Source organism: Carassius gibelio, chromosome A25, assembly GCF_023724105.1.
Source record: "Carassius gibelio isolate Cgi1373 ecotype wild population from Czech Republic chromosome A25, carGib1.2-hapl.c, whole genome shotgun sequence".
In the NCBI taxonomy this organism is placed as follows: domain Eukaryota; kingdom Metazoa; phylum Chordata; class Actinopteri; order Cypriniformes; family Cyprinidae; genus Carassius; species Carassius gibelio.
Genome location: NC_068395.1, coordinates 13,089,829 through 13,114,948, shown reverse-complemented (window position 1 = coordinate 13,114,948; position 25,120 = coordinate 13,089,829). Strand labels below are relative to the sequence as shown.

Here is a 25,120-nt window from a genome sequence, read left to right as displayed (position 1 = left end):
GAAGCAGATGACACAGGGAACATTATTACTATGTATAATTCTAATAAATAAATAAATGAACCGTGAAGTCTGTGCAGGGACTCTATTTAATTGGTGAATCATTGTATTGCATCAATGCATTTACATATGCATGCTAGTAAATTGATTCTAAAACTATAAAGAGACAGATTGAACTTGTTTGTTAATAAACCTATGTTTGGTTTGCTGTAAACGTGTAGTAAAGTAATGCAGAATGTTGGAGAAAGTAGCTCGGTATTAGAAAAGTGACAATGTTTTGAAAACGGCTGCGCCCCTGTCATGCTAAAGAAAGAAATAGTAGTTATGTTAATAGCGTCATTACTTTTAGTTAGTTTCTCCCCAGCACTGGCACACAGACACTATACACACGTACAATCAGAGAGACCAGACTTTAATAAGCATGCCCAGTGGGCCGCTGGCACAGCACAGGATGGCTATTTTTAGACTGAATACAGATTAAAAGTGGAATTTACTTCTTCATCCTTGTAAAATGAGTCCTCTCTTTCTTTTCCTCATTCACACTCGGTCTGTTTCTGCCTTTGAGATCAGGGCCTCTGTGGTGGTTCTCACGTTTGCCCTTTTCTCTCTCTCTCTCCCCCTCGGTCTCCACTTTCTTTTTCCATATTTTCCACACATTCCTGTTTTCCTCCCTCCCTCTCCTTACTCAGTCCCTTTAAATCTGATGTAATGCTTACCCCCTGATACCTTCATACTTTGCCCGGAGCCAACCAGTTGCCAAGACCCCTGCTTGCATCTGTTGAGTGAGCTGTATCCCCTCTTCGTCATTCAAATCACATATGACAGAAAATAATTTGTCAGCTGGTCGGAATATGCATAACTGTTATCTATTTTACGTTATCTGAGGAAAATGTGAGTGTCGCTTGACCTGAACGGTGTATCTACATTCTAAATTGTATCTAAAAATAATACAATTGTACCTTGAAAGCTATAGAACATAATACTGGGTATTTGTGCGAGCTGAGAGTGTAATTAGGCCTGCTCATATTGGTATATGCCACACTTCCAGGACAGGAAGTAATGATGAAGCTGACTTAAGCGTTCACACACACATGCATCACTGCAACCATCATCTAACAAAACTCCTATCCCAGGTACTGCAACAGGGGAAACACGCTCCTTTGCCTTTTACAGAGCTCTTTCGCCCTGACCCATGTCGCTTTATAGGGGCACCGACTGCAGCTACTGTAGCACTGCTTACTGGTTCAGACCAGAGCCTGAGCGAGCCGACCCTATGATTCACAACTTCCAACGATAACCTGCCAATCACAATCAACTTCTGCAGGAAAAGTAGGGGTCGACACTCAATGCAAATAATTGAAAGCACATGTTTTTAGTTTTTTTTACCACTGCAATTATTTGGGAATGAGCCGCAATATTTTGCTGAGTGCAATACACAGAGCGCCTTCACCCCGGGAGAGAGTGGAAAACTCCGCCTCAGCAGTACCGGTGAATATGTCTTATAATGATAGGGGCAGGATAAAAAAGACATCTTCTAGCATGTTATTTACTAATCAGAGGGAGGATAGAGTCAGGGGCGTAACAGCCATTATATCCCTCCCCCCAACTTTTAATAAACTGGTTGTCCACTGAAAATGACAGCTTTAAGACTAAAGAGAAGCCCCGTCCAACGAGTGCCATCAACAGTTGATCGAATAAACATCAGTAAGGGATAATTCTAATGCCCACTTACTAACTGCTTTTAATCAGTACTTGGGGCAATGTCATCAAAATAATATTAATGTGCCATGCTGAGAAGTTTTAATATGGGTTCCTGAAGCATGTTCTGAAGGAACTGGCTTTGTCCTAGCAAGCAGAACAAGAGAAACCTGATAGGACCTTTTTGACTCTAGCATCTTTTAGACTGAGAACTGAAGTGGAATTAGGGATTCAGAATAATGTAGAGGAAAAGAGATAGATGACCTCAAACATACTTGTCTCTTGGTGTGTAAGGGTATATGTGTGGGTGTTAGTTAAAAACTGAGAAAGCTCTTCTTTCTCACTGCTCAGCTGCATCATGGGAGTTGTCACAACACTGAACCTTTTAAGCATGCCTAAGCATTCCTATCAGAGGCACCACATACAGAGACGTTTGTGAACAAAACAATTCCATTGTTGATGGAAATAGGATGTTGAAGGTGTTTCACCTTTCTGGTTGTTATGCAGCTGGCATACCTGGAGCTCTATTTCACACATAACATATCCAACCCTAAAGAAATTAAGATGTTTTGCAAGTAATTGTTTTCTCTTTGATTTAAGTTTTATTACAAAAACACAACCTGTCCTCCAACCAATATGCTCGTATAGGTCGTTTGTCCAAATCCCTGAAATACGACCCATAAGAGCGTATCCTACAATTGTGCCCCTATCGGCAAAACGTCGTTTTCAAATTAATGTTTTGTATTCTTTTATTTGCACTCTGGTTTGTGTTTCGTGTAGCTCAGTTGGTAGATTATTGTGTTAGACCTTGATATGTAATCATGCTATCATGGGTTCGATCCCAGCGACACGAAATTGTATATGCTCAATAAATCATAATTTAGCATGATTTCTGTGAGGGTTAGGTTTAGGGGTGGGGTTAGGTGTGGTCATTCGAACTAATAAGCCACCTAGTAAAATATCTAGGAAATACTGTGAGATCGGTGTAAAACGCCCACACATTGCATTTAAATAAACATGCGTTTTGATTGGTAATGACGTGATACGTCATTTCATGACGACAGATGCAACGCGATACTGTCATTATTTTTTACGCACGCTAGAGGGCGCTTAACTTTAAAATGTAAATATAGGTCGTAATAAGGTGCTTGCACAAACAACCTATATGACCTCCAAAAACAGCAAACGTCTCAATAAAATAGTGCACATTAAAAATGTAGGGGCTGTAACTGTAAAACAGGCCAAATCCTTGCATAATACACATTTGACTCCTGGGAGGATTCAGAAAAAAATAATAAATCAAAGGTCAACAAATATATGCTAACAATGTTTAAATGAAATTAAACCTATTCCATTCCTAAACACCAAATCCAAGGTCAGTGACCATAAATGGCCATTCCTAAAGATGTGTCTTTGGGATCTTAAGGTCCCGTCTCCTAAAACAGCCAGAAGCAAACAAACTCCACACACTTGGACACCCACACACACAAGATTGTGGGGCAACCGCAATAATCAACTCGACACTTTCGACTGTCAAAAGACCAAAGAGTAGACTGATGTCAAATCCGATGTTGAGGGTTCACAAATTAAAGAGTTTATGCTGTGGCAGAAGCCCCTCGACGGCTATTAAGTTTTCCTTCCAACATCACGTGATAGGGAAGTTCTAATGCCCATGTGTCCGTAAGCATCCCGGTCTCTTATCCTGAGCCATCTGTGTTGAGAAATCACAGATGGTTTGTATAGCGAAGGCTTTTCCCCTCATATCCTTGGTTATTCAGAGCCACACATTTGAAAGGAAACCAGATCTACAGTTACTGTATGGAGATTGGACATTAAAAGGTATAGTGCCTATTCAGCTTAACCAAAAGCCAATTTGGAATCAGATGCAGTTTTTTTTCCTCTCTCTCTAGTAGTTATGAAGACTAAGTCAAAGTATTTCATTACAGATCACAGGACAGTCTTGACATGGGATGTACAATACTAGAATGGGAAGCCTAAAATTTTTAATTTGAGGCCAGAAAGATACTCTTCACAAGTACACAAACTCAGATGTGAAGGTAAGTGTGCAAGTTATTTGCCATTCCAGTACTTGACTTGATACAAACTGAGCATAGAGGAAGAGTTTATGCTAATGTAAACTACCGCAACCCTTGCAGATGAGCAGATGCAAACCACCTTTTTAGGATAACTTGGTTCTTAGGACAACTTTGAATAACCTTTTTGATTCACTTCAAATGGTGACTACTGTACATCTCAGTGAAACAATGTAGAACAAGACTTGATTTTGTCCATCGGGAATTGATTGGAATGTTGGCTCATTGCTGTTTGGTAATTATTGTGATCTCATGTGAGTGACAGGTTGCTGAAGGGAAGGGATTACTGTCCCGCCTTCACTGTAGTGCACACATTCTCAGATACAGAAATGTAGTTGCAAGGAGTAGGGAAAGATATTTTGATTAAAGATTATGACACACATAATAAAGGATAAATAATTTATAATAAGAAGAGTTTTCCATTTTTATTTTGTGACTTTAAGAGTTTGAGCAAGTAGAAGAAGAAAAGTGAAGAAGCACACTCCTTGACCTCATGACCTGGCCAGCCCACAACAGAGCTCTCCATATAAGGGAATTTCTATGAGGGCTTTTCCAAGGAAAAACCTGTTAGTACCTGTCATAAAAGTGTCTATGTGTTCTCCAAAATGCTTGCATGCCCTATATGGGAGAGGGCGGACAGGAAAAGTAAGGGTGCATAACACACATTAGCCTGGGGTAAAGGAGAAAGTGACCCAACACTCCCTCCCTCTGCTGTTAACCTTCTCTTTTACAATTTCACCTCTCCATCTCTTGGTATTCTACCAATCAGACCTGTCCGCTTTGTCCCTCTCCTTTTTTCTCTCTGTCTCACCACCTGTTCCTCCTTTTCTACACCTGCAATGTCATAAAAACCGCTATGTAAACTCGTTTTCTTTTCCATGCCTTTTTCTTCTTAGCTTGCACACATCTGGAGGGTCTCCAGGCGCATCTTCATGTCATTAATGTCCTTAACACGTTCCAGATCCCATATCTGTTCCACCCATTGGGCGGCAAATGTTGTCGGCCAGTAACTGTTGTCCAAGTTCCTCCAGTGGGTCTTTGGTGGCTTACAAATCCCAATCCCCAATTGACACACATTCTGATTTCAGGATGCTTTGTGCTAATTGGAGACATTCGTTTTCTAGAAGCATAATAGTTCAAATATGTTAATGTCAAGTACTTCACAAAAAAAAGGGGGGGGGAGACACTTCTGGCAATTGAAATAAAAATATGCAATGAAGCTGCAGGAAGCAATTTTTGCACCACTTGAGGGACAAACAGATATCCCAACCTTAGTCGAACAACAACATCCATTGGTTGAACTGCTGAGACCGTTACAACTTTCAAGAAGCAGCTTAAGAGACACAAACATGTAACCATTTAATTTATTTTCTTCTTTGCTTTGGCTTGTTTCCTAGTCTAGCATCGTATAGTACACTCCTAAGCACATCAGACACTGGACACACACAGAGCACAGACAGGTGGAAGCATAAATAAAAGCAGTGATGGATAGATGAAACAGCATTGAGAGGGAGGTGCAAAAACACAGTTTAAAGGAAAGGGAAGTCTGGGACTGAGTCTTTCCCACAAAATCACTGGCACTGGTATATGAAGCATGCTACACTAACACTCCAAATCTATCACCTAAGTCATAGACATATGAGTCACTGCGGCCAAGAATCTGCATTTATGAATGACTGAATTGTGTGTGACTGTTAGAAAGTACCTCTGATAATCAGATCTCAAGTGAGTGAGTCTTGCTTATTCAGACTTTGAACAATTAGCATTTAGCGGGGCCCACACTTGTGTTTATTCTGGCCAAGAAGCGCCTGCTTACACAAGGAGACTGCTTGATGTGTAAAGTGATTGTCGCTGTTTATTTCTGCAGTAATTGCTCTGGTAAATCCGAATTTGGCAATTCCTCAAACAAGCAAACAAAAAGCTGAATATACAGTTGTGTGCAAGGACTCTTTTGCTACTGAATGTCTTATATAACATATTCGGTGGATAACTTGTTTTGCACAAACAACCATTTGGCTTGTTAAGGAGTGTGCAATTATTTTTCAATGCAGTCGGGCATTCCATTTTCACCTGGCAGACAATGCAATAGAAAAAAAAAAAAAAAAAAAAAAAGAACAAACATGCAATCAAGGAGTAATTTGAGAAAAACCTAGAGGAAAAGACTTAGGACTGGGCTTGTTTTTACTTGTGCAGGTAAGTAAAGCACAGAAAGTCCATCACCGAATACCCTATTAACAGACATAAATGTGGCTCTGTTCAATTACTCTATAGTTACTAGCATTTATAGACATTGTATAATCACTTTTACCAGCCTTTGATTCCTGGTGGGAACCGAATCAAAGTTGTGGTTTGCTATGCATCAAGGGACAATTTCAAAGATTTTGTCTACACACACACACACACACACGCACCCTGATTCCTCACAAACTGTGTGAATGTTTATGAATTAGAGAATTTGACAAAATAGCTATGTGGTGCACATGTGTCTCATTTGGTGCGCGCCACTGTTTACAAAGCATCATAAACAAAGACAGCCAGCCGGAAATGCAAAAAATATATACAAATGTATTACAGTTCTTGAGCACACTTTGAGAAAGTTTATGCAAATATGCTTTCGGGAACGATGTGGGCTTCTGGATCAAAGACAGGAAGCCGACTAGCTATGAAACTTTAAACCAAATACGATCCAATTTAGCAAATGTTTTCAGATGCTTCTCAGCAGATAACTACCCTTACCAAGCACTTTACAATGCCTTAAATTAACCATATTGATTTGTGCATAGCAAAAATCAAACGGATCACTCCTGAATCAGCCATTCGAACCAGTGAGGCTTTCCTTGACCCAGCAAACATGCATGTTTGAGGTACAAACACTGCAGTGTCATGGACGTACCCATGGGGAATGTTCATCGGGGCTCCAGGTTAAAACAGTGCTACAGTGGTTTCCCCAAACATCGAAGAATTGCCCTGATGCCAAAGACAAGGCCAGGTTCAGGTCACTGAACTAGACGAGGCACTACAATGGATGCAAGTGTGGATACATTCAAGACGGACATGAGCTTTGTCCCAAAGTTTACTTCTGTGTCACCATATAAACAGAAATGAAACCTTTAATGTAACTTATCTGAAACAGTCTACATTGGCAGCAACTCATATAAATAACTCATAAATCATAAACAAGTCCTATAAATTCCACTGAAGTGGCATACTGTAGATAGTCTTCCACTGAAGAAAGTAAGTCATTCACATCTTGAGTAAATGATAACGGTTTTCATTTTTCAGTAAACATACTAGATAAATAGGCTTCTCAGGTGAAGGGTACAAAACACTGACAGTTGATTTGAATAGCTATTAAATAGCACCCTTTATTAAGTGACTTTTCACTTTCTTTTGGCATAACCAAAAACGACAAAAGACTGTCAGTTCATTTTAACAGCTGAATAGGATTATTGCTGAATAGCCCTATTCACTAATAATATTAAATAGTTGTATGTCACGTAAAATCCATTATAGGGTTGATAAGCTCACAAGTCAAGAACAAAAGACAGTAGCTATTAAAATAAACTGTTAGTCTTTTGTGGTTTTAAGTTATTCTAAAAGAAAAGGAAATGGAGTCCCTTAACGAAGGGCCCTTCCAAAAAGCTAGTAGCAAAATGTACATTTTGCAATCTTACATGGGATTTTAAAACCCTTGATTATGCATGCAAGGACTATCACTGGACATCATAACTCACTTTTTATAACCACACAGACAGAGTGCAACCTGAAAAAAAACATGGCTTAGTGACCATATTTCATATGGAATATGCCCAGGTGTGTTTGTCACAATGCATTCTGGCATGCCTTATACATGAAGGAGGCATGCTATTTTTGCCAACACAAGTTAACTACAGAGATAGAGAGAGAGACAGAGAGAGAGAGAGAGAGAAAGTAGCACAAAGTGTGCCAAAAAAAGTAAAGAGAAGCACAAAGTATGCCAAAGATTTATTTTAGACTAAATATAAATATGTACTCATGCAATCTAACAAACAAATGTTCTCCAAGAAATATGGAGGAATGTGCAAACAAATCATTGAATACTGAATTAAGTGTTTGCACCATCTGTACACACACACACATACACACACACATACGCACTTCCATTCAAACTAAACCACATTCCTCTGCAGTGTGAGGTGTTGGGTTCAATACAATACAGCAGTTAAGACAGTTAGGAAGCAGAACAACACAGCACACTGTGAGGACATGCAGTAAAATACACTGAAGATCAGCTATTTATTCAAAGGTACAGTTACTACAGTTACACTCGCCCTGCAATAACTGGATGTTAGGTGTCTTTCTCAAGCGCACAAGGGTAAGAACTCACGGATTTGCCTCTTGTGGGGTTTGAACCTTTAATCTTCCTGTTACCTGTTCAGAACTATGTCACATATTCATCTCAGCCAATCAGATTCACTTATCAAACAACCGTTTCCACAGGTCTACTGGTCTTCAAAAGAAAGTCTTTCCCCCCCCAGGACAGACATGACTGAGTCCTCTAAAGAGCTTGTGGTTGGTTTTCTCCTTTAAATAGAGCATGACATCAGCTTTGGGCAGGTCAGCTGTCTGCCTGAGCAAAACAAATGTGTCTAAACAATGCCACATCTGGAGATGAAGGGTGATTGGGGGGGAGTGAGTGAACAGAGTATGGAAAAGAAAATCATGGACGGAGAGAGAGTAGAGGAGGAATGTTGTGGAAGAGAGTGGAAATGAAAAAAGGGGAAGCAGCCAGCTGTTTTGGACTACTGCCAGAGTGTCTGGTGATGTGCAATGCTCTAATTTACAGGAGATTCCCTCAAATGGGCCTTTCTGAGCATTTAAGCCCCCAGCCATGAGCCTGAGAGAGAGAAATAGCAACTTGTCTACCTCACTCTCTTAGTCACCATTAATACACTGCAAACACTAACGCACGCGCACACACACAAATCTACTGTATACATTAAACGACCTCAAACGGATCAGATTTTGACATCCCACTTTCCTGAAACTTTAGTTCAGATCTACACCCGTCTACCCACACTTAATTTATCAGTCTAAATAAATCACTTAATCCGAATTTGATCTTCGAGTCATTCTAATCTGTTTGCGAATGAAACAAAACAGACTTTTTGAAGCATAACCTGACAAGAGTTGCTAGCAAGTTTTGCTTGATTGCTAGGGCATTTCTAGGTGGATGCAACTGGTTACTCATTGGCCCAAAAGAGTTCACCTCCAAGCCTAGATGTGGCTGAATCCATTTTCAGTCTGTATTTATGGGATTCTTTGACTATTTCATTGACCGCCAGGTACGTCTGAATGCTTAGAAAAGAAATGGAATGCTCTTTTCACAAGTTTTATTCACGCCTGTAGCACAAACAGCATAAGATGAATTATTTGCAAAAATATGCAAAGTTTGACGTATATTCAAATTCTTAACTCAAACAACATAATTATTATGCCTTAGTAATCAATTAGTAGTGTTTGCTAATTAGTCATGATGCTTAAACTTTGTCCCGTCTGATGTAAACATTGAATTATGTGTTTTTATTTCTGCTGTGTACCAAAGTGATTGTAGGTACACAGTATGTTTCTGTGTGTGTGTGTGTGTGTGTGTGAGAAAGACAGAGATCTGTATAATTGCGGTTAAGTGTTGTACTAAACCTAAATGATCTGCAAACATACCAGGAATCTTTGGCATAATTAAGCGAAACTAAGTAGTACCTCAGCTTTCACACTTCCACACACAAACACAGTTAGCAAGAGGCCAAATCCCTAAACTGTCATTTCATCATGTGCACACTACTCTAAACACACGGCCCTGATTACAATGCCCTGTTAAACATTTGGAAAGCAGATTTCCCCCAGAGCTTCTCTGCAATGTAGCCATGCTCTGCCATATGTCCCCTGTCACAACAAATATCAAAATCATCTACAAAACACAAAAAATAAAAACACCTCATAGGCCTACATCAGGACTAAGTCAACTTTTATCCAGGTAACACATCCCGCTTCATCAAGAAATTTAAATCGCACTGTATCTCTGACATTTCCCCATACTCAGCAAAACTTACTTAAGGTTCTGAAGAAGTGGATTGCTCAGTTCATCAGCTGTCAGTTGAAAAAGAGTAAGTGTTACAGCACACCTCTCGTCAACATGCCAATTTAAGGAATCATTCAAGTCTGCACCACAAAAGGTGCAAGAGTTACATTTGGATGTTTACCAAGTTAATACTTAAGAGTTGAGAGTTTGTTCAAATCCCTAACCATAAGTATGAGCAATCCTAATGATAATAATGCTTGCCTTCAAGACATTCAAAAATCGTTTCGTTGGAAGGCTTGCTAATCACATTAAATCAAGACTCAAGGTTTTATAGGGCTCACCACTTGAGTTAATAGAGGATAAAATATTATTAAAGCCTAATGTTTTCCAAATTCTAATAAGGAGCACCTTATTTTTATTTGTTTTAAGGGAATGATGCATTGGTTACTGCTGATGTCCTGAGCAGTTAAAGTTAAGAGGTCTGCTGCCAGGGGCGTCGCTAGGCCCTTTTTAGGGGGGCTTCAGCCCCCCTAAACTTATGCCCAGCCCCCCTAAAAATTATTTGATTAATTAATTAGTGATCGCTTCAGTCCCCTTTAAAATCTCATTTGAGACGGTGGCAAGCTGCATCAAGTTCCGGCTCCTCCCCTGATCTGAGTCTGCACGGATTCAGCGCGTTTTTCAATCCACAGGGGCGCCGAGCAGAGCGAACATCAGAGAGTACAAGGTGTGTGTGTGTGTGTGTGTGTGTGTGCGTGTGTGTGTGCGTGTGTGCGTGTGGTGTGTGTGTTCTCGCATCCAATACCAGTACGTCTTCGCTGCGTTCACTTTCAGCCTTTATCACAGTGTGACAGATGTTTTTTTTCTTCCAACAAAAATGAAGCGATTAACACCCATGAAAACATACTTTAGAAAACGATCATGATTTATTTTAATTTACTTTTTGAAATTGAAAACATATTATTGTGTATTTCGGCATTACATTATGCAGCCATGCAAAATAAATTATTAACGACACACATCATTGTCTGAAAGTACTAAATGGCACAGAGAGAGAAACATCATGTGGAGTTATTTTGTTTTCTATTATTAAACATAATTTTGTATTAAGTAATAATTAATCATTAGTGTATCATGATACATATATTAGAGTAAGAGTAGGCTAAAGGGATCTGTGATTTTTTTTTTTTTTTTTTAAGTAATTGATTTATAGAAGTGGCAAATTGATAATGATGTTATTTTTAATAAATATAAATAAATATAGAACAGATTAAACATATTGCCAATAGACAATTACATTAATACATGTTTTGTCTATATTCTTAATGAATATTAGCTGGTTAGTTAAATGATTTGAAATGAAATAAATGTTCAGGGGCTGACTTGATGTATAACCAACCGTATTGTTGATTATAAAGGCTAAAAAGCTAAAAATTTATAATAATAATAATAATAATAATAATAATAATAATAATAAAATATAATAATTTATATTTCATTGTAGATGGATATACAACATTTTTTTTGTCGTGCGGGAGTAGGTCTGCAAATAAGCAACAGTCAGGTGAGAATAGAACAGACAGCCTCACACACACAATACCACTGTGTTCCCAAGATTCATTGCAGTCATTGAACCCTTATGTTGTTTTAATTTTCTGCCAATTTCCACGTACATTTCATAAGAAAAAGCAGTGGTATCATCAAAGGATAAACATGAATGTCCTAATACTGAATCAGGAAGTCTTTATTGTAAAAAAAATAAAAATGAATAAAAAAATCTACATTCCCAATTCAAAATTTTCCATTGACTGGTCACATGTAAAAAACTGTATTAGTTTTTTTTTACAGTGTTATATATGGCTCAGTCAGTACTCCTACTCCCATATATGAAATACAGGGAATACAATGGAATAGTGGATTGCAATAAGGTTAGTAGTATACAACCCTACCCTAATAGTAAAATAATATTTTTTAATCATACCCTTATTGGGGGCTGAGCCCCCCTAAAATCAAAATCTTAGAATCGCCCCTGTCTGCTGCTGATTCCATTACAGCACCAAGATTGTATATGTTTGCACACGCACACGCGATGGCTTCGGGAATCCCACTGGAGAGGGTTAGAGTTACACACCATCAGGCATTGGTCAAAAGGTCAGACTGGATTGTTATGCCCCACCAACTGTAGACCCCTGGTAACAGTGTTAACAAGGAATGTGTGAAACAAACAATCATATGGACCAGGAATACAGACAGAACACTAGACACTGTTGGACACGGGTCTGTCTGACCCCCCTGTTGTTTTGCTTGGGACGGCACTCTATATACATTTCCACAAAACAGAGCTTGAGGTGGTAAAATGGGAACAGGAGACAAAGAACTTCTGTTGGAAGTAGCCCAAGAGACTGCTTGGCATTTTGCAGTTGAGATACCGGAAATCCCATATAAGCTTATGCAAGACGTTGGACCGTGTCTGGACAGGCTGGACTGACTCTGGGATATTCTGCACTTCAGTAGCCTGGCCTTTTGGGCCAATGGGAAGTCGAAAGTACTTGATGGTGTGGATTGGCTCCAGAAAGATTTTGCTGTGGTTTTTACTGGTAGCTAGTGTGGCTTGGTAACCAGATACCACTTCCTTTGCTGCAATGTCCAGGAAAGGAACTTCTTGATGGAGACACATTATCCAGACTACAGTGAGATGCTCTCAGCTGCTGTCAGTAAGACAGTTAGACAGGAGACACCGAGACAGAAAGAACCAGCTATAGTTAATGCTTTCATGCTGCATCCCTTGATCCATACGTCCATTTACCTCTCTACATTTTTGTCCCTGAGTCTTTCTGTCACTGCTTGTTATTTCCTTGCATCCTTTTATCCTCTCCCTGTCCATATGTCCTTGTGTCAGACTACAGAATCTTTACCAGCCAAACATAACCATGAAACTCTCCCTCTCTCTCTCTCTCTCTCTCTCTCTCTCCACCTTCACTGCCAGCTCTGGAAAGTTCATTTGTGACAGTAGGTCCGTCTCCTTCGCTCCGCACGTGTTTTTTCAATTAGCCGAGGCTCCTGTACACTATTCAGAAGAACATTTGGGAAACCATAATTCTCATGGCCCTGCACAAAAACTAATGGAAACTCACTTAAGATTTTCTTCTTTTTTTTTCCGGGGGAGGTTTCAGAAAGAGCCATTACCCCAAGAGGGGAGCGAGGGGTTTGTTGCATTCATCCCAGGACTGAAGGGATGGATTTGCCAGAAGATTAGACAGACGAAGGATGGGTGGAGTGATAAACAGATGGAGATGACAGAGAGGTAAAACTTGCCTTTCTTAGGTACAAAGAGGATGAACAGACGAAGAGAAACTCTGGACAGAGGTGAGTGGGGGAGGTGAATGAGTGCACGGATGGAGAGATTTTCCTCAGAATGCAGATGAAAGCCGGCCGGTCCGGATCTGGAGTGGGCCGCAGGGAGAAGGGACATGTCCAGAGGACTCAGATCAAAGGAGAGAGGCGGCTGAGAGACAGATGACGGACTGTCCCCTCCCTTCCATCCCTGAGTCTCTATTTACACAGATGAGTTTGAGAAGTCTTCAGCAAGATTCTGTCCATCAGCACAGCAAATAAACACACACACACTCATATAAACATGCTAATGCAAACTCATTCACACACACCTGACAGTGTGATCAGTTCTCACAAATGTTTACATGTGCACACGTGTGTAAACACACAGACAGTCAGACTAATACACATTCCATATTTTGATTTAAGCACACCCTATACACCAAGTACACACATACCTCAAATATATACACCGCATACACATTTGCGTAGCCTGCACATTTTTAGCTAAAACTTCTCTAATACAAGAAAAGTATGACAATACTTAACATGAAGTATAGTAAACATCAGCATTGACAGGCAAATCAATTTCTCCCCTAGTACAATAATCAGCAAGATAGTGTGCCTGCTTTTATAGATCTTGACATACAACAGACAAACTGACAGTCTTAAGGAAAAGAGTTGAAAAAGTTGTCTAAAAGTGCTTATTTAAAGTGCATATGTCTATTAATGTGTGTGTTATGTGTCAGTGTGTGAGGACACAGACCCCCCATGCCGGCAGACAGACAGTCAGACAGACAAATGGCTACTTTCAATAATAACCTTAACATTCGCATTGCAATGACAGCATTGGCTCTTACCTACATGCTTGTGAAGTCTGGGGAAGTGAGAGGTTCATATCTGCCGCTGCAGTTCCTGTGCTGCACGTTTAGACCCAGAGGAGAGAGAGACAGAGAGATAGAAAGAAAGAAATAGAGAGAGTGCAATGGAGCAGCGCAGCCCCCAGTCCCGGCACTCCAATTCTACGTTCTGAGGATGAAAAGAGAAGTCTTCATTACCAGCTGGAGACCACGCCTCCACCTCTCCCCTCTCTCCCCTCCCCTCTGCTTCCCTTTCCCTCCCAGCCAGTAGCAGGATGCAAAGTTTGTCCCAGCCAAGAAAAGGCCAGTGATCTGCCAAAGCAAACCTTCAACCACAACCGACTGCCAGTACAGTGAGAGAGAAGGCTATGAAAGATCTAGTCGAAGGGAGCACAGTAAAGGGGCTAGAAGCACTTTTTTGATCAGTGTCCTTGAACTCATTTTAATTAAGGCTTGCTGTAGGAAACGGCACTTCAAACGGACTGTAGGTTTATGGGAAGGTACGGCTCGGAGCGTATACACATTTGCGTGTGTGCTAACGTCCTCTTCCATGCAGGACCGGTGCAAAAAAGAGGATATTTTGTATTACTTATCAGTAAACTTTGAGTTTTGCCTATCCCTCTTGTCATCTGTCTCTTGCTTTCCGTTCGCTGCCAAAGTGAATGTTATCCATGGCAGTCAAGAAAATCACTCTTTTTAGGAGAGCTGCATGCCGTCTGTAATTATAAGTGGGGTTGGGCATGAAGTCTGCCTACAATCCCGGCTCCGATACCACAACACACACACACACATACACACGCCCTAATGGGAATGCGAGCCAAACCAGGCCAGTGTGCTCACAATCCTCTTCTCTGAGGCACAGCTTGACAGCTAAGTCTATATTTTTAGCATTTCCAAAACCTTTTTTAATCATTTTTTTTTAAATTTCATGGGAGAAATGTTGTATGCCTTGAAAATATACAATCAATCACAGCATTCATGACAAAAAAAAACTAAGAAAACATTTAATTCTGTTTTCCTAAAAACACCAGTCGCACCTTTTTCCACTTATTTCTGTGTGCATGTATTACAGAGCTATTTTACAGTGGGTGTTTAAACTTCTGGGATTGTCTTAAGTTACCGCTATGTATGTAAATAAAAAATCTAAGGGTTGAAATGAAAGCAAATGTCCTGCTACCGTAATCTATCAGTGCTGCGGCTGTGCCTGCAAAATGCCCTTTTCATCCAAAATGCATGCAACTGTTTGTTTGCATTGCTGTCATGGAGATGGATATCAAATCATACAACTTTTAGGAACAAAAGCAAGACTTGAATTCAGAGCCGAAATGAAGGGAGAGATATAATTATGATTTATGTTATGTTTTATTATCTGAAAGATTTATCAGTCTTCTGGCAGTGAAACACATACACTGAATGAGAAGAACAACAGCCATAGAGCCAGCGCCAGGCAGTTGAAATTGGTCAAGAAAATATAAAAACTTAATTTAATTTCACCAAGTTAAATAAAGAATAAGAAACACTGGGAGGATGAAAGGAATGGGGAGGAAAAACTAACTAAGCTTCACAATAGCAATTGTTCTTGAAAGACAAGTTTTAAAGGGGACCAATATCTCATGTCTGTACTTCCTTCAGCACAGCAGCAAGAATACTGCATGTACGTCCTCTCCTCACCACAAGAGGGGCCCTTGAGCAGCTTGTGCATTTCTATTCCTGTAGGAAAGTCTTTCAGTCAAACTGTTTGCATTGGAAGTTACAGCACTAAGAAACAATTTGCAGAGATATAATTCCTCCCAGGTTTGATGATTTTGTTATACCTGCCACTAACTGAATTCCTGATTCTGGCTGAGACATTTGTATCTTCATTATGAAATCTGGTCTTCAAATTAATAGCCTTGATTTAGCTTGAATGCGCCTTTTGAAGCATAATACTATGCTAACGGATATGAGAGCTGAAGTGATGGCAAGTTTTTCTGAAACAGATGGATGCAGACAGTAACTAGTGGTTGATTTGTGTAGTCATAAACTGTGATTGAGGGGACTTGTGACATTTTACCTCCAATGTCACTGACTTTTAAGAGAATGATGATTTGACCATGTGTGCTACATGACTCATGCCAGTTCACTAGCAGTGTGCATGTGTGTAAAAAAAAAGAGGAAATACAAAGCCCAGTAAGGCTCTTGTGTGAAAAATCCAAGCCATCGATACATTTGGAGTCGTTACAAACTGCAGCTGTTTTATCTGCATCCGGGCCAGCTCTTCAAAGGATAAGTCTGCGAGTCATGTGACCGATTTCCTGGTGTTATTCTGGAAGGTTTGTCTGTTAAAGTGCATATAAACAGATGATAGTGAGTTATGGATGGCGCTGGAGATATTTAGAGGTTAGAGTGTTACGATAGTCTGTTTGGATGAGCTATGCCCCGAGGAAAGCCATCACAAAACTGTCAATTCCGAAGAGTTCACAGTCAGGAAGGCCACTGGCCAAGTGGATAAGGAAAGGCCAATTTCAATCAGTAGGTCCATTTATGAACTCTGAGGGGATGCGTACTCCTGTAAGGATGCTCGACGGGTGGGATAAGACATACTAAGTGTGAAAGATTTGGGGAGTTGCGTCAAAACACAGATTTAAAAATGTTATTTACCTAACACTTTTATACATACTGTAACCAAGTACAGTCACTCTAGAGCAACTGCAGACAGGTTGGACTATGTTATAAATGTAGAGTTACCAGCCATGAGCTTTAACTGCTAGTCTCCACTAAGACCAGTTATTAGCTTAAAATAAATAAGGAATAAAAGGCTGCACTTATTTGACCTGGTCTTGATTGTAACTGCAACTTGACCTGCAACTAAATACATTGAAAATGACTGTGCGTCACATCACAGAGAACTTACAAAAGCTGTCTCACCAACGCTGAATACTGAGGGCCTTACTGGAGCAAATTTAGCATAGGTTCTGCAAAGGGACTTGAGACAAAAAGAGACACCTTTTTACAGTTGTCTGCCATTGTTGCTTGTTAGACTGTAAAATATAATTCTAGTAAGGTCTCTGGAAAAAGCCGTGGCACACTGTGCAACATCAAAGGTCTTTTATGTCAGACTAGACCAGTTGTCCTATTGAAAGCTTGTAAGAGCAGTCACTGCAATGACACATTTTCAAGAATGCACAGTCCTGGAGAGTTTTGCTCCAACCTTGATAAAAACTGTCTGTAGCTCTTTAGTAACCCTTAAATCTTGATTGGCTTGCTCAGGTGTGTTTGAGCTGAACTCTGCAGGACTGTGGCTCTCTTTACTATAAGGCCACTGGAAAGGATTTGTGAATGGCATTGATTCAACGCAACTGACACTGGCAGGTCACATGATTATGGCAACATGAAAAATGTAGTACTTTCATACGACACATTTATTCTATATAGAGATTTTTAGCAGTCATAATGTAATTACTTGTTTAAAAGAAGTTTACGATCCCTGAAATCTGTCTTGCAACACTGTGGCCAAAAACATACAGCATGAACCTGGCTTTAGCAAGGTATTTTAAGTGTGGCACTCACATACCAAAACCACTGTTAAAGTTGCTTCCAGGCTTCTTGGAAGAATGCAGCACATTACCTGATTATTCTTTAGAATCGCCTTAGTCTTCAAGTTTTTGGAAAGTAAACAAAAACAGTTGGAGATCCCAACAAGCAAACCCACGACCACCTTCAGTAGTAGGTACTTCTGCCATGCATGGAAAGAGAAAGTGGCTCTTATATTTGCCCCTCTAAACAAATCTGATAGGTTGTCAGTACCCTCAAATCAATGCAAGTTGTAACCAGTTTAATTTCAGGAGTAAAGAATCTCTCTCAGCAGGCCATTACTCACCGCATGGAGAACTCTAACAGGACAGTCGTGACATCATCAGAGACACCCTGATGTGAAAGCGATTATGAGTATGACCAGTCAAGATCTTCTGCAGATAGCAGTCTGGAGCCTCAGATACACAGTAACACTTTCTATTCTATGAAACTCCTGTATAATCTAGGGTTCAAAATGGGGTTTCACAAGTACAAGAACAGTTCAGCCCATCTTGACAGCATTACACTGGCTGCCTTTAGAAGCTTGTATAAGTGACACGATTCTGTTGCCAGATTAACAAAACTCTAATGATCAAATGTCACAACATCCGAGAGAGCTCTCAACACCCTATTGTCCATAACATCATATACGCCAACAGGATCCAAGTCAAGTTCCAAACCAGTTCCAAGTACAAATTATGGATGACAAACAATTTGAAACAAATTTGAGGAATTCCAATGTGCAGAAATCAGACACACTCTTCAGATGTAAGCCAAAATGAGTAACTTTTCATGTATTTGGTTAATGCGACTCTTACACAACTGTGACTACCCTCTGCACTCAGAGACAAACAGATGTATTAGCATCCAAAGGAACAAACTGCCCGACCCTTAATCAAGTTTGTTAACCGTGTTATGGTGGGTTGCCATGGTCTCAGGGAGTTGCCCCCTGCCTCAAATATTTGCCAGCCTGACATAATTAGGTCTGCTGGAGTTGTCCTGGTGCACAGCTGGAGACCCAAACTAATTCACTGTCTTGCAGTCTAATTACCTAAACATTTGACCACATCTCCTCCCATCCCTGTAGGGAACCTGCCCTTGAGGTCCATCCAGCCTCACACAGCTGCCTGCGCCAGTAACATCAAGTGTGTTTGAGTTTACTTCATGATGCCAGCACCCCACACATGGACTTGCTAGCAAGAACAATATTCCTTCCATCTCCAGCCACAAACTAACACACACATAGAGTGAATAGCAAATGGCCCGCGAAGCTATTCATACAATGAACTCTAAATAAAGACCAAAATTTATTATAACTTTTTTAATCATATAAACCAGCTTGCTCAACCATTTTAGTTCATGTTACTTTCTTTGTAAAATTATATTCTCTAAAATCATATCCATATTGCATAGACAATCCAACTTTTAAAAAGTACAACAGCTAAAAGCTAACGTATAATGGGTCTCATTCATGAAACATTCGTAAATATACGAGTAAATATGTGAGTGATTTGCGCGTAAAGAGAACTTCCCGAAAACTCTTCTCCTGATTCACAAAAACTTTGTAAACGTCAGATGTGATAGTGAAATGTGTGTGTGTGTGTGTGTTAATGAATTCCAATCAGTCGTAAATGGGAAGCGCGTGCACGCTCATTCTCAATTACCATAAATCCCGCCCATTAAATCCGACTGACAACTATATATGAGCATCATATTATGCCACCAAACGAAGGATTTCAACATGTCTTCTCAAAAGCAAATAAAAAATTTAAATTTCTCAGCTGCAGAAATTGAAGTTTTATTATCAGAAGTTCATTCAAAACGCCACGTTTTATTTTCAAGCGTATATAGTGGCGTATCAGGTCCTAGACAAAGGAATCTTGGCAGCATATTACAGATGCTGTTAATAGAGTTTCATCTGTTAATCGAACATTCCCAAAAGTGAAAAGAAAAAACATATGTAATTACTATATATAATATTTTTTTCAAAATGCTGTGTAAATATGTACCCGATTATGAATTAAAATGCAGCCGTATTAATGAGCAAAACATTCAGACGTTAAACGCACTATTTACTCGAGGCTTGAGCAGATGTAGATTTATTTCGTACCAACTAACATTTGGAAAATACGACGTTTTAATGAATCCGGAAATTTACGCCAGAACCACTTTTACACGCGATTTACACAAAAATTCGTTCTGCGCGTGTTTCATGAATGAGACCCATTGACTGAAAGCTACTAGAGACTTATTTTCCTTTTCTAAGGTTTTTACAAATACCTTTACAATAAATTATACACAGGCCTCACTTAATCCAAATGAATAATGCTACATGAAAAACTGAAGCTAATTCATTAATTGTGTTGGTGTGTTGTTGAGAAAAAAAAGATTATAATGATCCTGTGCATACAGTAGTATATAGATGCTATTATTAAAATTCCACCTAAAGTGTGAAAGGATTTTACCTAACCTAGTAAAACAGAGAGTCCTAATGCACCACAACTACACAATACCTGGACTTTCTTTTAAAACATTTAAGATTTTTAATGAAAACATAAATTTAGGAAATCAATAGCTGACATAACATTAGATTCATTGATTATGCAGCTGAAATGCAGGTGCAAAAGTCCTGCATGATTTATTGAAGGTAGTTGACCACATTTTATTTTCTTACATTAATGGAACTCTGACACTTCAGTTTAACGTCACTTTTGCTTTAAAGGTGTAAAAAATTCGAGAGGAAAACCAGGACCTCTAATTCACAGTATAATGATTTGGTTTGGCCTGTGACAAAAATACGCAGATTGTTTTGGCAAGAGATGATGCAAACCAAATACATTCAAAGAACGCCATGAATTTTGCTTTATTAAAGAGATTACTCTGTATTTTCAATCATTACAGTATGAGAAGGTATAAACCACTGGATTTCTTGACATGCAAAATGTAAACTTTACCAGGTTATTTCCATTAACAGCAGTGCAGTGACTTTTTGGGGTCATTTACTTGTTAGCATATTGTACAGATTTGGTGAGATTGAGAAAGAGAGAGAGTGAGTTATGGAAGGGTGTTGAGTCAACATTACCCCCTCTAAAAGAGCCCATTCATGACAGACCATCTTGCATTCTGCTACTATTTACAACAGTTCAGGGTTTCTTTTAACTTCTGTCTTCACTGGCGTTTTCACAGTAACCTCACCCCACAGCAAACTCGGTCCAGAGCACTCAGCACACACACACACACACACACACACACACCACTATTTCCATACAGGATCAGTTTAGTCTGAGCAGTGTGGATATTAGACTTAACCAAACCATAATGTCAATAATGCTGAGAGGAGACAGACCCACTCTTTTCACTACCAGCAATTCCATCACATTATTGGAAAAATTTAGCTCAAGCGTGACTCAAATAAGAGAGATTCTGAACAATTTCTGCAAAGCCTAAAAGCATTAAAAGGTGTTCATAAAAACATGAAAATCCATTGCAGTCTGTTATAATATTAATCTTTTCATGACTGCAACATTGGAGATTAGAATTCATTTTACATTCAACCGTGATTTGCTAATTGCTATTGCTAATCATCAGTCTGTCCTATCAGGGACATTCTCATTCTAGAGAGTTTGATTGGTTGACAATTTGGACACCCCCAGGAGTGCATGATGACGTTTCATTTTAAATACATATATCTCGTAAAATAAATTTTTGTCACTTTTTAAGAGAACAATAAAGCATACAGACCTCAATGCTAATATAAGTGGACTGAAAGTTATAAAAGCCTAATTTTGAACTTTTCTAATGCATTATATATACACAACACAGGCCCCACAAAGTCACTCTTTTCCCCTTTCATATGCAAATAAAAACTGATATGTATAGAAAGCTGGATCTAATTAATTAATGCAATTCTAAAGGCATTTTATGTGCTCAATTTCCAAAACAGCATCAAGGTACAGCGGTTTCAACAGAGATGCACTGCATGCAGAACACAATAATCAAAGTTGAACATTTTTGCTGCTGTGCTGTGACCTTTCAAAGGGCAACTGGTGATTACCAGACAATTTACACATCATTTTGTGACCAGTAAATTAGGACAATTTAAATTTTTCACCTTACTAGGTGAACTGCATTTTTCATACAGGCGATTATTGGTCTGCAACATTATTGCATTGGCAAGATGGGAACCTGTTTGGGCATGCACAGGTACAAAACACATCCAAACATTCTTCTTTTTACTAACAATGAATATGACCAGCGATGCATTTTTAAACTCCGTCTCGTTTCATGTAGTATGGGCTGCGTCATCAGTATAACTGTATTACTACTTGAGATTTCATGACCATTTTAAATAGTTTGGTTCTTATTTTGGGCTTGTAAACAGCTGCTAATCTTAGCTCTGTAAACTGCATATGTGTGTGTGGCCGAAAAATGCAAAGAGAAAGGGATTTGGGAGCAAACAGGCCAAAAGTGTGTTAACCATTGAATCGGTTTCTAGGCTTCTTGGATTTACTAGAGCCCATCAGAAAACATACACATTTTCAGTGAACTTGCCCCAAGTGTGGTCGATATTATCTATGAATTTACTATGATATCACACCTGTTGATTTATTGTGACATCATCAAACAGGCGTCATGTCTCCCAAAATCTATGTAGCCCATAAAGATGTGAACTCCCAATCTTCATCTGTCTCCCAGAATCATACAGGATGTGTATGAACTCACACACACCGCCTCCAGTAGGTCTGTGTGTGGGTATGTGGTAACAATGGTCTGTGGGTTACTGCCGGCAGCTTTACCTCCTCATCCACATAAACCTTTAATATGAGACCTTTAAGTTGCAATCCGGCATCTGAAGTCACTGCACCCTGTAATTGACCTTAAAAATACTTTCTGAAGAGGACGGAGGCAATGTCATTGGCCAAAGGCCCATGTGGCGGCTGCCCTGCCAAAGCCCAGAGGAGCCTGGGAAGGCATCGGAGTGTATATATAGTGCCCTGTCCTTTGAATGGGAACAAGAGACGTACAAATAATGCCAGTTTGTGCATAAAACTGCTCGTGTTCTTCCTAAATTGTCCTAAATGGAGACACAATCTTGTTTATCCCAGGGGGCAACACGTCTGTTAAATTCATCAAACATGCCCTTGAGTTATCATCATAAGTCAAGCCTTCATTTCAAAAGATAACTATTCATTTCTCACGGGCATTGGAGGCAAAGTAAAGGTCAGTTCAAGTCTCATATCTCTTTCGTAGCATGTGTGAACACAACACCTCATATTTGCGAAAGACAAAAAGGTCTTTAACTTCCTATAGATTAAGAAAGGCCTTAAAGAACACCTTAAATTACACAGCTTCCCTGTCAAGCCTTTATATTATTCTCCATTACACAGTTTGTGGAACAGCTTATAAATCTGAAATTGGAAGCACTGTTTAGAGAAGAATTTAATAACTGGGTGAATCTCACGAAAACTGTCAAGAGTCATAATTCACTTCTGAATTAAATAACCAAAGAATTTATACAAATATATTTTTTTAAGAAAATGAAGCTATTTTAAGGCGCTACAGGCAAAATCTTTATTTATTTATTTATTTTTTCAAGCACTGGTGAATTAAGATTTTGGCCCATTTTCCTTTCATAACTATCAGAAGCCTTTCAGACTTGTGCAAAGATAACATTCAAAATAGACATTTAAGGGTTTATTTTATTGCTCTTTATCCAAGTCAGCAGATTTCAATTACAATGCACATCTTTAAAGGCCGTTTTCTCAAAATGAGTTTTTTTCTCATGTACAGAGCAAGAAATCTATGTTTCACTAGCACTTACTGTAGATAATGCCATATTTAAACATAACATTTTAGAAAACTTGTAATGCAATGTAAGACAATTGTCTTGATGTAGAGGGATTAACCAGCTGGGTAAAGTATGGTGATATCTATTACTTAAACATTTGGCCTGTTTATTTATTTATTTATTTATTTAATTTGTTGTAATTAATCAGATAATCGTAATTTCCCCTCTGATTCTCATTACTTAATGCAATTATTAAATTCAGTACACATTTATAATGTAATGCAGTCTTTGTAGTTCTGCATTTAATTCATGGTAGTTTAATAAAAAAAAAATGCATTTAATTATTATTATTATTATTAAATATTTAAATGTGAATGAATGAATGAATGAATGAATGAATGAATGAATGAATGAATGAATGGATGAATTTGGGATTTTTTATTTGTTTGTGTAATTCCCCCAACCGCATTTTGAGATGTCATAATAAATAACTGACATCTTGCGTAATTGCTTAGTTTGATCATAACAACAATGCACTCATTTAATTGGGTTATTATTACGCCTCAAGCGGGACAACAGGAAGAGTGATGGCAGATATGGTTTACTTGTTAAGAACTTTCTGAAATCATCTGGAAAATGCCCAAGTCACAATACCCTTAAGGCCACGTGAAATGACAACAACAAAAACATTATCTTCTTTGACTTTGATCCTTTCCCAAGGGGGAATAATTCTAGAACATCCCAAAGCAGTGCTGCAGGTTTTCCACTCTCTCTGGCGACAGTTTCAGTGGACCGGCACATCCTTGCGCAGATGGGCCGAATGCGGCTGTCTGCCTGTCCTTAAAGGACACAGAGTTCAACTCAATAATTTGGTTCAGATGAGGTAAAGCAATATTTCTAGATTAATACAAGCCATATTCCTGTAGAAACCATTCCCCCTTTTTTTATCCCCTCTTCCCTGCTTTTTTCCTCTTCTCCCCCTTCATCTTACATGTCCAAAGAATTTCTTTGGCTCAGGATGAAAGGGTGGAGAAAGATTGTGACTAAGAGAGAAAGAAGAGAAATGAACACTGGTCTTTTTGAAGGTTACACAACACATCCTCTTCACCACCATTACAGATCTCTTCAAAATACTCTAACGGTGATTATGCTGAAATTTTCGGTTGACAGTTGACATCAACGTTAAGCTGCTTAAACGCAATAATGTTTTACACCTTATCACTATGCAATTCGTCCTTGTGCGGTTATCACATAAGGAACCCATTATCTGCACTACTAACATGTTCTGATTGGAGACTCCAATGCCCTTGGATAGTTCACCAAACAAAGTCCATTTCTATATTTATTCAATGTAATAACCCAACAAAGTTGCTCCAAACTATGGCTGGCCAAAATTTATATGACAATATATTTCTCAATTTCGGCCAGTGCAATATAATTTCCGATGACGATATGAACAATATTAAAAAATCCTTGAAAAACCAAGAATGGCCACAATGGATGTCTTTCCCTACAATCTTCTGAAAAAATATTTTGCAACAAAAACACTTGTTGCTTAAGACAGCCTAACTGAAAATGCACATTCATTATCTGCCAGCAGGTAAAAGGTAAAAGACATAAAAGCATTGAATCATTTTTGAACAACAGATTCATTGAATCATTTGAGTTGTCTCAAAAGAATCATTGGTTACACTTTACAATAAGGTTAATTAGTTAACATTAGTTAACTTGAACTAAGAAT

General features: G+C 39.0%; 1 protein-coding gene across 2 annotated transcripts in view; it reads right to left on the bottom strand.

Annotated features, from left to right (window-relative positions):
* The window catches only part of LOC127947249 (uncharacterized), a 70,321-nt gene that overhangs the window by 29,644 nt on the left and 15,557 nt on the right, over positions 1–25,120 (bottom strand). The window contains exon 1 of one of the 2 annotated variants that reach the window (XM_052544240.1): positions 14,040–14,199. The exons of the other annotated variant lie outside the window; for it this stretch is intronic. The gene's annotated coding sequence lies outside the window, so the exon portion shown is untranslated. Of the gene's footprint in view, positions 1–14,039; positions 14,200–25,120 lie in introns of those variants that run through there. 2 annotated transcript variants of the gene reach the window in all.